General features: G+C 36.9%; 1 protein-coding gene across 26 annotated transcripts in view; it reads left to right on the plus strand.

Moving 5' to 3' along the window:
- The window catches only part of LRRC4C (leucine rich repeat containing 4C), a 1388209-nt gene that overhangs the window by 273718 nt on the left and 1099569 nt on the right, over window positions 1-14922 (plus strand). The gene's annotated exons all lie outside the window — the stretch shown is intronic.

Here is a 14922-nt window from a genome sequence, read left to right on the forward strand (position 1 = left end):
GGAGTTGAATAACACAAAACAATAGTATACATGTCATGGGTGTTCCAGAAGAGAAGGGAAGAGGGGCAGAAAGAGTATTTCAGGAAATAATGGCTAAAAATTTCCTAATGCTCATGAAAGAAATAAATTTACATGTTCAAGAAGCATATCGTACCCCAATCAGAATAAATATGAATAGACCCACTCCAAGACACCTACTACTCATAATATCAAATGCCAAAGATAAATAGAAATTTTGAGAGCAGCAAGAGAGAAGCAAACCTTCACATACAAGGGGCTCCAAGTAAGACTTAGTGTGGATTTCTCATCAGAAACCATGGAGGTGAAAAGACAATGGTATAATTAGGATACTGAAAGAGAAGAATTGCCAGCCAATAATTCTTTATCAAGAAAAACTGTCTAAATATTTAAAATATTCACAAATAAACAGAAACTAAGAGAGTTATATATATATATTAAAAAAAAGGATCCAGCTTTGCTGGAATCATTAAAGGGAGCCTTACAACCCAAAAGAAAGACAGGAGGAGGAGAGTGTAGAAGGGAAGACCAACAGAAAGCATAACTAAAAGAGTAAAAAGACAGGTGAAAATAAGATATGATTTATGATTTATAAAAGCCAAAGAATAAAATGATGGAAGTAAATAATGCATTTAAAGTAATATCATTGAGTGTGAATGGAGTAAATTCCCCAATCAAAAGATATGGGCTGACAGAATGGACTAAAGAAATGAGCCATCCATATGCTGTCTACAAAAGACTCACCTTAAATCCAGGGATACAAATAAGCTGAAAGTGAAAGGTTGGAAAAAGATATTCCATGCAAACAGTAACCAAAAAAGGGAGCAGCGGTAGCTATACTAATAAGAAACAAAACAGGTTTTTTAAAAAGATTTATTTATTTATTTATTTATTTCTCTCCACCCCCCCCCACCCCCGGTTGTCTGTTCTCTGTGTCTCTTTGCTGTGTCTTGTTTCTTTGACTGCTTCTGTTGTTGTCAGCGGCATGAGAATCTCTCTTTTTGCGTCTTTTTGTGATGTTGCGTCATCCTGCTGCATCAGCTCTCTGTGTGTGTGGTGGCATTCCTGGGTAGGCTGCATTTTCTTTCATGCTGGGTGGCTCTCCTTATGGGGCACACTCCTTGTGCATGTGGCTCCCCCTACATGGGAACACCCCTGCGTGGCACGGCACTCCTTGTGCGCATCAGCACTGCAGGTGTGCCAGCTCCACACGGGTCAAGGAGGACCGGGGTTTGAACCGCGGACCTCCCATGTGGTAGACGGACACCCTAACCACTGGACTAACTCCGTTTCCCCAAAAACAGTTTTTAAATTATTATTTTTAAGGTATTTTTAGATCACATAAATGTTACATCAAAAATACAGGGGATTCCCATACACCTCACCCCATCCATCTCCCATACTTTTTTCTCCATTAACATCTTTTGTTAGTGTGGTACATTTGTTACAATTGATAAACACATATTGAAGTATTACTGCTAACCATGATCTATAGTTTACATTATGGTTTACACTTTGCACTGCATGTTTTTATAGGGTTTGACAGAATGTATAATGGCCTGTATCCATTGCAATGGATAGGTTATCATATCTTCCAAGGTAAGGACCATCGACAGGGTGCTGAATTCCTGGTGGTGTCTACCCTGCCTATGGTGTCCAGACATCTGTGGAGCCCTCAGGAGCCCCCCTGCTTCAGGCACCATTTACTGCAGCAGTCAGTGAGACCCTCCTAACATGTGCATAATCATAACCTCTAGAATGACCTCTCAACTCACTTTGAAATCTCTTAGACATAAAAACTCACTTGTATTTAATATTTATCCTTTTTTGTCAAGCTCTTTGTTCAAATGCAGTGCTAGTTGGTGCTTGATAATAATTCCTCATTGCCAGGGAGGCTCATTACTAGGAGTCACGTCCCATGCCAGGGGGAAGGTAGTAAATTTGTATGCTGAGTTTGTCTGAGAGAGAGTCCACATTAGAACAACAAGGAGGTTTTCAGGAGGTAACTCTTAGGCAATATGTAATACTAGGTTAAGTTTCAATTTCACGAAAAAAGGTTCACAAGTACAAGCATCAATATCGAGGGCCTGACATATTGGTCTGTCCTCTTTCACTAGGCACTGCCCATGTACTCTAGGTATTCCTGCTACTCTATTAGAGAATGTAGGAGGACTCCCCTGGATGGGGATTCAATATTATTTCAGTTATTGTGTGGGTCTCCACCCACCAAGACAACATCCCATGATCACCTGAAGACATTCATATTCCATAGAGGCATGCTCCAGGTGTAACCCTCCCACATATACCCCCACCACTGACACCCCATACCAGTGATCCCCCCACCACAGTTGTGACTCTTCTGAAATCCGAAACCTCCCCAAAAACAAAGCCAAAAAATTAAAAAATTCAATACATTTATATATAAAAAATTAAAAAAAAAACATTTTCTTTTTTTTCATTGTTTCATTTCTATAAGAATCTGTTTTCTTTTAGATACAGTGACAATTTATCTGTATGCTCCCCCGGTGTCTTATTTTTTTTTTTCACTTGATTTTCAAAGAAGTTTTAGGTAACAAAGTCACATAGAAAATACAGGGGATTCCCATATACCCCACCCTCTCCCTTTTTCACATTTTCCCCTATTAATAATATCTTACATGAGTATGGTTCATTTGTTACAATTGACGAACAAATATTGAAGCATTGCTTCTAATCATGGTCAATGGTGTACATTATGCCTCACTTTCTGTACTGTACACTTTTATAAGTTCTAATAGAATGCATAATGGTCTGTATAATCTTCACAAGGTCATGCAGAACAATTCCAATGCCCTAAATATGCCCCGTGCTCCATCCATTCTTCCCTTACATGCATTAATATTGAGGACTTGACATATAGTTCCATCTTCTTTTATTAGGCACTGCCTAGGTTCTCAAGAGACTCTTGCTCCTCTATTTTGGAACCCTGCAGGACTCCCCAGGATGGGAGTTTAACATTTTCTTGTTTATTGTGTGGGTCCCCACCCCATGAAATAATACCCTATGACAAGATGAACACTTCATATTCCTCAGAAGCATGCCCCAGTTGTGCCTTTTCCCACACATCCCCCCACCCCTGAAGCCCGGCACCAGTAAAACTCCCCTGCTGCATTTGCTGAAAGAACATTCCTACAATTGTAGCTTTAATCACAGATGTACAATTCCCCAGAGTTCACCTGTTCTTTCCTCCAGCCCTGCCCCCAGTTCCATGTATAGTCCAAGCAAACCCCCTACCCTCAAAACAGAATTTAAATGCAAAAAAGTTATAAGAGATACAGAAAACCATCATATATTAATAAAAGGGACAATCCACCAGGAAGAAGTAACAGTCATAAATACCTATGCACCCAACCAAGATGCCCCAAAATATATGAGGCAAACTGGCAAAAGGGAAAAATAGATATCTCTACAATAATATTTGAAGACTTTAACACACCACTCACATCATTAAATAGAATAACTGGACAGAAAATCAACAAGGAAACAGAACTTGAACAATATGATAAACGACCTAGATCTAACTGACATAATCCCAAATGTTGCATACCAAATCAGCAGGTTATACATTCTTCTCAAATGCTTATGGATCTTTCTCCAGGATGGACCATATGTTGGGTCACAAAGGAGGTTTTAAGTACATATAAAAAGATTGAAATTATACAAAGCATCTTCTCAGATAAAAATGGAATGATGCTGGAAATCAAAAATAGATAGGAAAGGAGAACATTCACAAATATTTGGAGGCTAAAACAGCACATTCCTAAATGATCAGTGGGTAACAGAAGAAATTGTAAGATAAATTAGTCAATATTTTGATACGAATAAAAATGAGAACACAACTTATCAAAACTTATGGAATACAGCAAAGGCTGTGCTGAGAGGGGAAATTTTTAGCCCTAAATGCCTATATTTAAAAACAAGAAAGAGCTAAATTGAAAGACCCAACTGAACACCTGGAGGAGCTAGAGAAAGAATAGTAAACCAGTCCCAAAGCAAATAGTAGGAAAGAAATAATAAAAAATAGAGAAGAAATAAATGAAACTGAGGGAAAAAACTAATAGAAAAAATCAACAAAACCAAAAGCTGGTTCTTTGAGAAGATCAATGTGGGTGAGGAGGGTGGGGGTGGAATTACACCTGACACCACAGAAATTTTTAAAAAAAAGAATCATAAGAGGATATTTTGAGAAACTATACCAATAAATTATACAACCTACATGAAATGGACAAATTCCTAGAAATGCAGTAACAACTTAAATTGACTCTACAAGCAAACCAAGAACTCAACAAACCACTCACACTTAAAGAAATTGACTCAGTCATTGAAAATCTCCTAGCAGTTGGTGTATGCTCAGGAGACTAGAATCTTTGAACTGTCTATGTGCCAACTGGGCCTTGAGCCTCAGCAGAGTTGCAACACCTACTTTCCGGTTCATTGGATTTACCCAGGTCAGCTATAGGGAGGTGAGGGTGGTCAACCACCATACCAGGGAACTGAGGGAGTCTACAGCTGCAAGCAGGAGAATTCCATTCATCAGCCATGTGGGATCTAAGCCCCCTCTTGATTTAGAGGTAAAGTGGACATCACCATCCCAGTGTCTTAAGGATGGAGGAGTAAAATATGGATTAGAGTGGAATTATTGGTTTTCTACTATAAATACTGTGACTCTAGCAATGGAAGAAATTGTATCATTGATGTGGAGTCAGTGGTCATGGGAATTGCTGAAGGCAGGGAGAGGGAAAAAGATGTGTGATATTAGGGACTTGGAGTTGTACTCAATGATACTGCAGGGACACATGCAGGACACTATATATCCTGCCATAATCCACTGAAAGAACTGGAAGAGTGTGTAAACTACAACATAAGTTATGATCCATGCTGTGTAGCAGTGCTCCAAAATGTACTCATCAAATGCAATGAATGTACCACACTAATGAATGAATGTGGGAGAAGTGGCGGCTGTGGGGAATGGAGTGTATGGGAACCTCTTATATTTTTACTGTAATATTTTATGTGATCCAGGTATCTTTAAAAAAAAAGATAATAATAAAAACATTTTCTTAATTAAAAAAAAAAATCTCCCAACAAAGAAAAGTTCAAGACCAGATGGCTTCACAGGTGAATTCTTCCAAGCATTTTGAGAACAATTAACATCAACCTGTTTAAACCCTTCCAAAAAAATTGAAGAGGAGACAAAATTTACCAAAACATTTTATAAAGCCAACATCACCCTAATACCAAAGCCAGATAGAGATACTACAAAAAAAAAAAAAAAAGTTACGATTAAACTCTTTAATGAACATAGATGTAAACATTTTCAATGACATACTTGCAAATAGAATCCAATAGCTTATGAAAGAATTATATACTATGACCATATGGGATTTATTCTGGTTTAACAGAATAAAATCTATTAACATAATACACCACATCAACAAACTGAAGAGAAGAAAAAAATTCATGATCATCTCGATCAATGCAGAAAAGACATTTGACAAAATCCAGCATCCTTTATTGATAAAAACACTTCTAAAGACAGGAATAGAAGGAAGGTTCCTTATTATGGTAAAGGGCCTATATAAAAGACCCACAGCCGACATCATATTCAATGGGGAAAGATTGAAAGCTTTCCCCCTAAGATCGGGACCAAGTCAAGAATATCACTGTTTTTCAACATTGTACTAGAAATTTTAGTTAGAGGAATTAGACAAGGAAAAAAAAAGACATCCAAATAGGAAAAGAGAAAGTAAAACTTACTATTCACCGATGACATGATTCTATTAATATATTTAGAAATTCTGAAATGTTTATGACAAAGCTATTTGAGCCAATAAATAGCTCAGCAAAGTGGCAGGATACAAGATCAGCAAGCAAAAACCAGTAATATTTCTGTACACTAGTATTGAATACCTGAGGCAGAAATCAGGAAAAAAGTCCATTTACAAAAGCAACATAAATACTCAAATATATACAAATAAATTTATCCAAAGATGTACAGGACCTATATTCAGAAAACTACAAAACACTGCTAAAAGAAATAAAAGAAAACCTTAACAAATAGAAAGGCATTCCATGTTTATGGACTGGAAAACTAAATATTGTTAAGATGTCAGTCTTACCCAAACTGATTCATAGAGTCAATGCAATACCAATCAACATTTCAGCAGTCTACTCTAAAGGAATAGAAAGGCAATTACCAAATTTATTTAGAATGGAAAGGCCACCTGAATAAACAAAAACATCCTAAAAAAGAATAGTGATGTGGGAGAACTTTTACTGTCTGACCTTGAAATATATTACAAAGTCACAGTGGTCAAAAGTATGGTATAGGCATAAAAATAGACACATTGATCAGTGGAATAGAGTTGAGAATTCAGAAATAGACCTTCACTTCAATGGCCAACTGTTTATTTTTCTGTTTTTTAAACAAATCTACCAAGTCCACACTATTGGGACAAAGCAGTATCTTCAACAAATGGTGCTGAGAGAATTGGATATTCATAACCAAAAGAATGAAAAAGGACCCCTATCTCACTCCCTATACAACAATCAACTCAAAATGTTCAAAGACCTAAATATAAAGCCAGGACCAAAGAACTACTAGAAGAATATGTAGGGAAACATCTTCAAGATCTTCTGGTAGTTGGGGAAACATTTTCAAGATCTTGTGGTAGTTGAGGAAATATTTGGAAATCACATATCCAATAAGTGTTTAATATCCATGATATAAAAAGAGACACTATAACTCAATAATAAAAAGACAAATGACCTGATTTAAAAAATGGGCAAAAGACTTGTAGCAGTTTGATATGGTATGAATTCCAAAAATAGATACTGGATTATGTTTGTAATCTGTTCTGTACCGGCAGGATTAAGTTATGATTAGGGCTTTGATTGAGCCACATCATTAGGGCATTGAGTCCCCATCCCTTTGTGGGTGGAAACTCACAGATAAAAGGCATGGCAAAGGACAGAGTTGAGGGCTTTTGATGTTGGAGTTTGATGCTGAAGTCTTAAGCCAGAGCCCCAGGAAGTCAGTATGCAGGGGAAAGAGAAACAAGCCCTGGGAAGAGAGGATCTGAGCCAGGAGAAGAACACAGAGGAATAGATATGGTTCTTTAGACACAGCAGAAACCCCAGGGAGAGAGACAGAGCCATTCACCTGATAGTCTATAGCTGACCTTGAGGAGAGAGGCAAAGTCCAGAGAGCCTCATAGTCTACAACTGACCTTGTGGAGAAAACAGAGGAACTGAGCCCAGAGGAACCCAGGAAGCCTGAACCCTAGCAGGGGTCGGCAGCCATCTTACTCCAACATGTGAAAACAGACTTTGGTGAGGGAAGTAACTTATACTTTATGGCCTGGTATCTGTAAGCTCCTACCCCAAATAAATACCCTTTATAAAAACCAACCAATTTCTGGTATTTTGCATCAACACCCCTTTTGGCTGACTAATACAGACTTAAATAGACTTTGTCCAAAGAAGAAATACACATGAGGAAAAAAATACACGAAAAGTGTTTATCATTAGTGATTAGGGAAATGCAAATCAAAGTTTCAGTGAGATAGCATTTCACACCTAGTGAAATGGCCACTATGAAAATATGAAAAACTACAAGTGTTGAAGAGGATGTGGAGAGGGGTGGGGATGTGGAATGCTAAGCCACTGTGGAAGACTGTTTAGTAGTTCCTAAGGAAGTTGAATATAGATTTGTCTTCTGACCCAGAAATACCACTACTAGGAATATACCCAGAAGAACTGAGAGCAGTGACACAAACAGACATCTGAACAACAATATTCATAGTTGCTTTATTCACAATTGCCAAAAGATGAAAACGATCCAGGGTTCTATCAACCAATGAATGGATAACAATTTGCAGTGTAGTCATACAATGGAATATTATGCAGCTGTGAGAAGAAATGAAGCCATGAAGCATGTAACTACATGGATCAAACTGGGAGACATAATGTTGAGTGAAGCAAGTCAAGCAAAAAAGGACAAATACTATACAACTGTGCTATTATGAACTAAATATACAAACTCATGAAGTTAATAACTAAAATATAGGTCCCCAGAAAATAGAATGAAGTTAGAGAATGGGAAACTGAGGTTTAATCTGTGCAGAACTGGTTGAAAGGTAGCTTGCAAATCTTTGGAAATAGAAATGGTGAAAGCACATCATAGTGTTTGTAGCTAGCAGTTCTGATATGTGAGTATGTCAGTGGTTGAAAGAGAAAGTCTATGGTCATGTGTATTACTAGAAGGAAAGCCAAAAAATGCAACATGGGACTGGCAGCTTAGTAAAACCTCATGTGAAATATAAGTATGCATAATATTGCATATGTGACTATTTTTCCTTGATATTGAAAAATAATGTACATTGATGTTATAAGATATTAATATCAAGCAAAACTACAACCAAAGCAAATTATGGTCAGCAGAATACAGTAATATATTAATTTTCCATTACAGGTTAAAAAAAAATGGAAATATACTAAGTGAAAGAAACTAGACAAGACATACTCCTTGGTTAGTATAATCTTGGAATATGTGTTTGGTAATTGTAACAAATGTACCTAACTAATGAAAGATGTCCTTAATGTGGGAAAGCATGGGAGTGGAGGGGGTGGTGTATATGGGAATCACCTATATTTTTGATGTAACATTTATATAATCTAAAGGCTCTCAAAAAATTAAAAAAATATATATATATATTTTAAATCCTCATATGATTATAAATTTGCATCTAGGGTTGAAAACCACAGTCTTAAGTTCTTCAGTGTATATTGTTCCAATCTACAATGCAACTAGAGTGTTGAGAATCCTTTTCAGAAGACAGAAGTGGGAATTGGTACTAGCATTGGCATTGGTGCTGGGAAAGTTAAATATATATAATGTATTAATAATTACAGTATGCTTATAAGGAATATGGACTGCATATAATACTTTATTTTAATCTGTAACCTATGTCTATAGCATGTATCAGAAAAGATATATATTACAGTATATTTAGAATGTAGGTATAAGATAGAGTTCTAAAATCTAACAGGGTTCTAATTCTGACTAACTGATCTTTGGCCAATTACTTAACATTCCTAAGGGGAAAAAAATGGAGATAATAGTAGTAATGATTTCCTTTGCTATGAGAATTAAATGAGATTATGCCTGTGAATCCTCAAATAGTCCCTAAGTATTATTAGCAGGAGTTACAGAAATGAGATGGAAAAACATATTTGCCTTTATCTTATCTCTGATACAGTGTGATTCTTCCACTTAAGGAGCAAGGAATTCAGCAATGTGTCCTTGCAAAGCCTAAATTAGCTAAATTTTCCATATCAAAATGGTGGGTTCTGGGCAAAAAAGGGCAGGTGAAAATAGAGTATTTCTAGAGCAAGCATTTGAGGTCACAATAGAAACACCTGAAAGCTGTGAGCAAAGTTATGGCTATTCTAGGTGACTTTTTTTAAAAAAGTGTTTTTGAAATGTATCATTCATACTTGAACATAAATAAACAATAAATATATAGTACAATTTGTAGATTTACAAAGCAAACATGCATATCATCAAACAAAGCCTCCATACATCCCATCACCACCATCTTGCATTGTTGTGAAACATTCGTTACAAATATGAAAGAGCATCATCAAAATATTACTATTAATGCTAACTATACCCCATATCTTACATTTGGTATATTTTTCCCCTCACCCAATTATTAACACCCTATAGTAGTACTATATATTTGTTATCATTCATGAGAGAATGATCTGTATTTGTCCTGTTAACTACCGTCCATCATCCACCATTGGATTCCCTGTGTCATAACAGTACCATGCTTTGTACAATCCGTTCAAGTGTATATTCAGTGGCTTTCATTTTCTTCAGAGAAGTGCTGTCATCACCTCAGTCAATTTTAGAACATTTTCATTACTCCAAAAGGAAAAATCTCATGCCCTCTAATGTCCCCCTATTGTTGTCCCTTAGAATTGAAATAATTTCTTCCTGACTTTGCTGCAAAATATTGCAATATTAGTGTTAACTATCATCCATAAGTTACATTAGTTGTAATTTTCAGAAGACCTAGAATTACTAGAGCAATTCCAGAGAATGGAGGATGCCCTTTTTAGGTTACTCCTGTTCTGTTAAAATATTAGACTATTTTGTGATTAGTTTTAGGACTCTGCAATCCCACCTTGTTGAAACTTTTCTGACACTATTGAACAAAGGTTTGTGGTATTGAGGCTGCCTGTGAGAAATGGCTTTTTTTTTCCCTGAAACACTGAGAAGTTCAGTTTGTCATCTCAATCTATCTCTTACATTTATATTAGAAAAAGCAGACCTGGTGGAAATGTTGATTCTGGGACTTGAGAATGGTTAAAAGATAAATCTTTTGTTAACTTTCTTTTGCATTTGTTCTCTTATTCTGCACTGAAGTATGTGGGAAGACCTGACTGTCTAATCTTCAGCATTTGATGAAATTTCTGTAACTAAGGGTTAGAAATGCACAAATAATTATGTTTACTAAATCAGTATATAAATGCCTTTTTTTATTCCAGTAAATTATAAAATAGCCAAAGGTTGATTTAAAAAATTACTGAAACTGGTTTTGCTGATTTCATTCTTTCTTTATAACCATTTTTGAATAAAAACCTGCCATTGTAATGAATATTGCAGGCTGATCTTTCCTTTGTATATGGTCACTTGTTCCCAATTATTCCAGATGCATCTAACCTTTTATGTGAACATTTCTATTGAAAAGATAACCTCTCCATCTTGTAGCTGACCTTTGTTTTCAGTATCTCACTCTCCCAGATACCTTGATCTCTCACAATGTTTAAAGAACCTGTGCCAACTCCACGCCAATTACTAATTAGCATCCTGATGTTATAAAATATTACAATTTCTGCAAATAGGAGAGGCAGTTTTGGGTTGTTTAAGGCAAATGACTTCCTTTGTTTGCGTAAACAAATAAACTCTTTCTGTCTTTGAAATTCCCCTGTCCCAGAAATTGGTCTTTGGAAGGTGTTGGGGAGAAAGAATTTGCATTGGCTCAAAATCAGTACCATAAAAAGCTTTTCTATGTTTTGCATGAATCCTTAATTTAATTGGAGGTTTGAAGGGGGTTAATGGTGGTGATTTTCCTTTTTTTCCTTTAAGAACTTAGTGGTTAAGTCCATGGCTGGCTCCAAACCTAACCTGCCTGTTTTGAAATTCTGCCTTTGATGTTCACTAATTTAAGTTCTCTAAGACACAACTTAGGCAACTGTAGAATGAGGATAATAATAACATCTACTTCATAGACTTGTGAAAATTAAGTTTGCTAATGTATGGGGAGCACTTAAAACACTGCCTGGTCCATTGCAAGCATCATTAAGTGTTAGGGATCCCTGAAGTTTTTTTAAGGTTCCTTTGCTAAACACAGGAAGAGGTACCAGTCTGGGAGCCTACTGGAAAGAATGCTCCTCTGAGCCACACTAGTTTGGGTGTGAGTCCTAATTCTGTTTCTTAGAAGCTAGATAATGATAGCCTTAGTTAATTCATCTATTAAATGAGGAAAATAAAATGTCTCCTCTGTGTATGTGTTGTAATGATTAAATGAGATGCACTTCCACTTGCCACAGTTGCCTCTGGCTTTGAGAATTGAGGTAACCCCCTAATTGGTCTCCCAGCTTCTATTCTTGCCCATTTTCAATTCATTCACCATAAAACAGCCATAGTAATCCTTTAAAAATACAAATTAAATCATGTTATTGTCCTGATTGATATGCTCATTGACTTTCTACTGTTATTGGGATAAATCCCATTCATATAATCATGATCTATATGGCCTGTACAATCCACCCATACGCAAATCTCCAATATTTTCTTAATCACTACCATTTCCCTTGTTCACTGTTCCAAGCAGGTGTGCTTCCATTATGTCCCTGGAACACACCAGGCTCTTCCCACCACAGGGCTTTTGCACATGTCTTTCATATTCACTATAAAACTGTCTGGGCTCTATAAAGGGTGGTTGCTCTTTCTCAACATGCACCTTTCTCACCATCCAATCTGAAGTGGGCACTCCTCCAGGGCGTTCTTTATCAAATCTCATATCTTTAGTATGTGTTGTCACACTTCACAATTACCTTGTTTATCTATTTATTTGTGTTTTGTCTCTCTTCCCTTACCCTTGGTGAGAATTAACACTTGGCAGGATTATAGAGGAGGTCATAATCATGCCATGCCTGAGATATTAAGTGTTCAGAGCAGGTTGTGGCACTAGTCAGATCTGCTCTGGTTTTAGTAGCCTAGATGGCCAAGTCGGGATTTGGCCATGCTATATCTGTCTTACACCTTCATCATTTCCTCTTTCACTTAGCTGTAAAATGCCTATATGAATAATCTTAATCCCTTGCAGTCTGTATCATGGCACATCTATTTCTAGAATGTGAGGATAATACTTTCTCTCCAATTCTGTTCTTGAAGGCTTTTGTCTCACTGAAATTGCTTTTCCTCTCTCCACCAGCTGGACACTCAAAAACATTATCTCAAGAAGACTTACTTTAGTTTTGCCATCCATCATCCTGAGGGGAAAAAATGTAAGGACTCATTCTGATCTAACAATTGCATGTGGCGGTTTGAGAGAGTGAGAGTGAGCAAGAGAGAGTCAGGCCTAGTGAAATGCCTCCCACTTCTCATAAATGTCACTTGTCAGAGACTTATGCAGATGATACCTTCCTGCAGGCTGTCATGAAAGGCAGGAATTTGGGGCTGAGAATGTGTGTACAGAGATAATCCTAGTACTAGTATACAACTTTAATATATCGCTTACCTTGTTGCAGACATTATTTTATGAGCTTTCTGAATATTTATCACATTAAAGACATGAAGAAACTGAGGCACAGAGAGGTGAAGTGTGTTGTACAAGGTGACCTGCAATGGAGGAGCTGGGAGTGTTACCAGTCTGGCTTCTGATACTTCGCTCTTTAGCACTATAGTCTACTATGTCAGTGGCAAGAGGGTTGTGGGCTCCCTGTCAGCAGCAATTCAGGACTCTCACACATAACTAAACATAGTTTGCATTTTTATTTAAGAAAAAAGAAAAGTTAATCATTTAAAACCAGGAAACTTTGCTTCCTATTTACTTCCAAGCAAAAATTCAGGCTTGTAATTATAATCCTACATCTAAAGCTGCCCAGTGTTTGAAAACCTTGTTACCAAAGCAACCACCTTTTCCTCAGAATTCAAGATGAGATTTACAAAACTAAGGGGTATATATCCAAAGTAGTCTAGATTTGTGTTATGGGTGTCTCAAGTATATGTGAACCTCAGATTGTACAGAGTTAACCATCCAATTTTTCTGTCCAACTATCCAACTATGTATAGATGGAACCTTAAGAAAATAGGAGGAATGAAAGATAATGCATAGAAGTGGGCTGTGTTTAAGGACCTCTAAAGAAATAACAGCTTCCATAATGAACACAGTAAGAAGCTGAGATAAAGGATCAGTTTTCAAAGCAACAGTTTCTAGTGACTTAAGATGAAAATACTATATCACCATATTCCTTTGATACATTCTCAAATATGCATGCATATTTGTATATTTTATGTGTCTCCGAGAGACATTGTTTATTATTAAATCCTTTGCGGGGGGGGGGGGCAAGGGGCGGGGCGCAGGATCTGTCTTCATATAAAAGAGTTTCCAATTCAGTTTCCTCAGTGTTTAAAGGGAAGTCCATGCCTAGGACATTGGCTTTGGAGTCAAAAACCTTCCAGTTTCACTTCTGCCATTTATAAGCTGAAGGACATTAAACAAGTTACTAAACCTCAGTTTTCTTACATCTAAGATGAGAATAAAACAGCTCTATTTATGGACTATCGTGTGTGTATGTGAGTGTGTGTGTGTGCATGTGTAGGTGGAACAGTCAAAAGCATCCTGAGTGCATGAAGAAACCCAATTAAGAACCCCCCAAAATCCCAAATGCACAAAAATAAATGAAACCAACATGGCTCTTTTTATATTAACACTTTTGAATAATGAACTTTTTTCAAGAAAATTTGCCAGTGCTAAAATCTCCAGAAGAAAACCAGGCTAATCTCCTTCTGAGGGTTTCTAAAATCATTTAAGAGGCAAAATTATTATTTAGAATATCAAGGAAAGGGCCTCAGATATTTGAATTTGTAAATAGACAGATTTTGGTGGGGGTGGGGATGATTCCTAACAGATTTTCAAGGAAAACATAGCTCACATGTCAGGGGGAATGAAAAGCTTGAGTATCATCTTTTAAAACTATGGTTTAGCATTTTCTCCATCTTTTCTAATAATTGATTTTTCCCATAAAAAGAAATGAAGTTTCCTTCTCTGAAAGTGAAGTTTGAGCCTCGGGAACAAGGATTTTGAAAACCATGTAAATGGACTTTTTCTCTCGGCACCTGAAGGGTTAAGCCTAAAGCCGCCACTAGGTGTCAGATTGGGATCGGTTTTGGGAAGACAAGAACCCTAACTGGCTTACAAAGGTTCTAAACAATCCCAAGAAGCACCTTCTAGGTTAATTTCAGCTGCTGTTCAGTTTCTTTAAATAGAGAATCTTACTCTGCACATGTCAAATCTTCAGTCTTTCTCTTTGTCTTACAGGTATTTACAACCATTTAAACTTTTCACCCTACCACGCAGGCCTAGCAGGAGGTGGATACTGAAATTGGGAAGATTTGACTTAATTGGGTCACATTGAGGGGAGAAAGAAGAGTCTTTCTGTGTTGCAACCTCCATAATCTCTTTTCCTTTCCCCACCCTAGGACACCTGAAATTAGCATACAAACTGAGAAATAACCATGTGCTTACCATAAAATGTGCAGCAGGGGTACATCTGGTTGCCATCTCT

Source organism: Dasypus novemcinctus, chromosome 10, assembly GCF_030445035.2.
Source record: "Dasypus novemcinctus isolate mDasNov1 chromosome 10, mDasNov1.1.hap2, whole genome shotgun sequence".
Classification (NCBI taxonomy): Eukaryota; Metazoa; Chordata; class Mammalia; order Cingulata; family Dasypodidae; genus Dasypus; species Dasypus novemcinctus.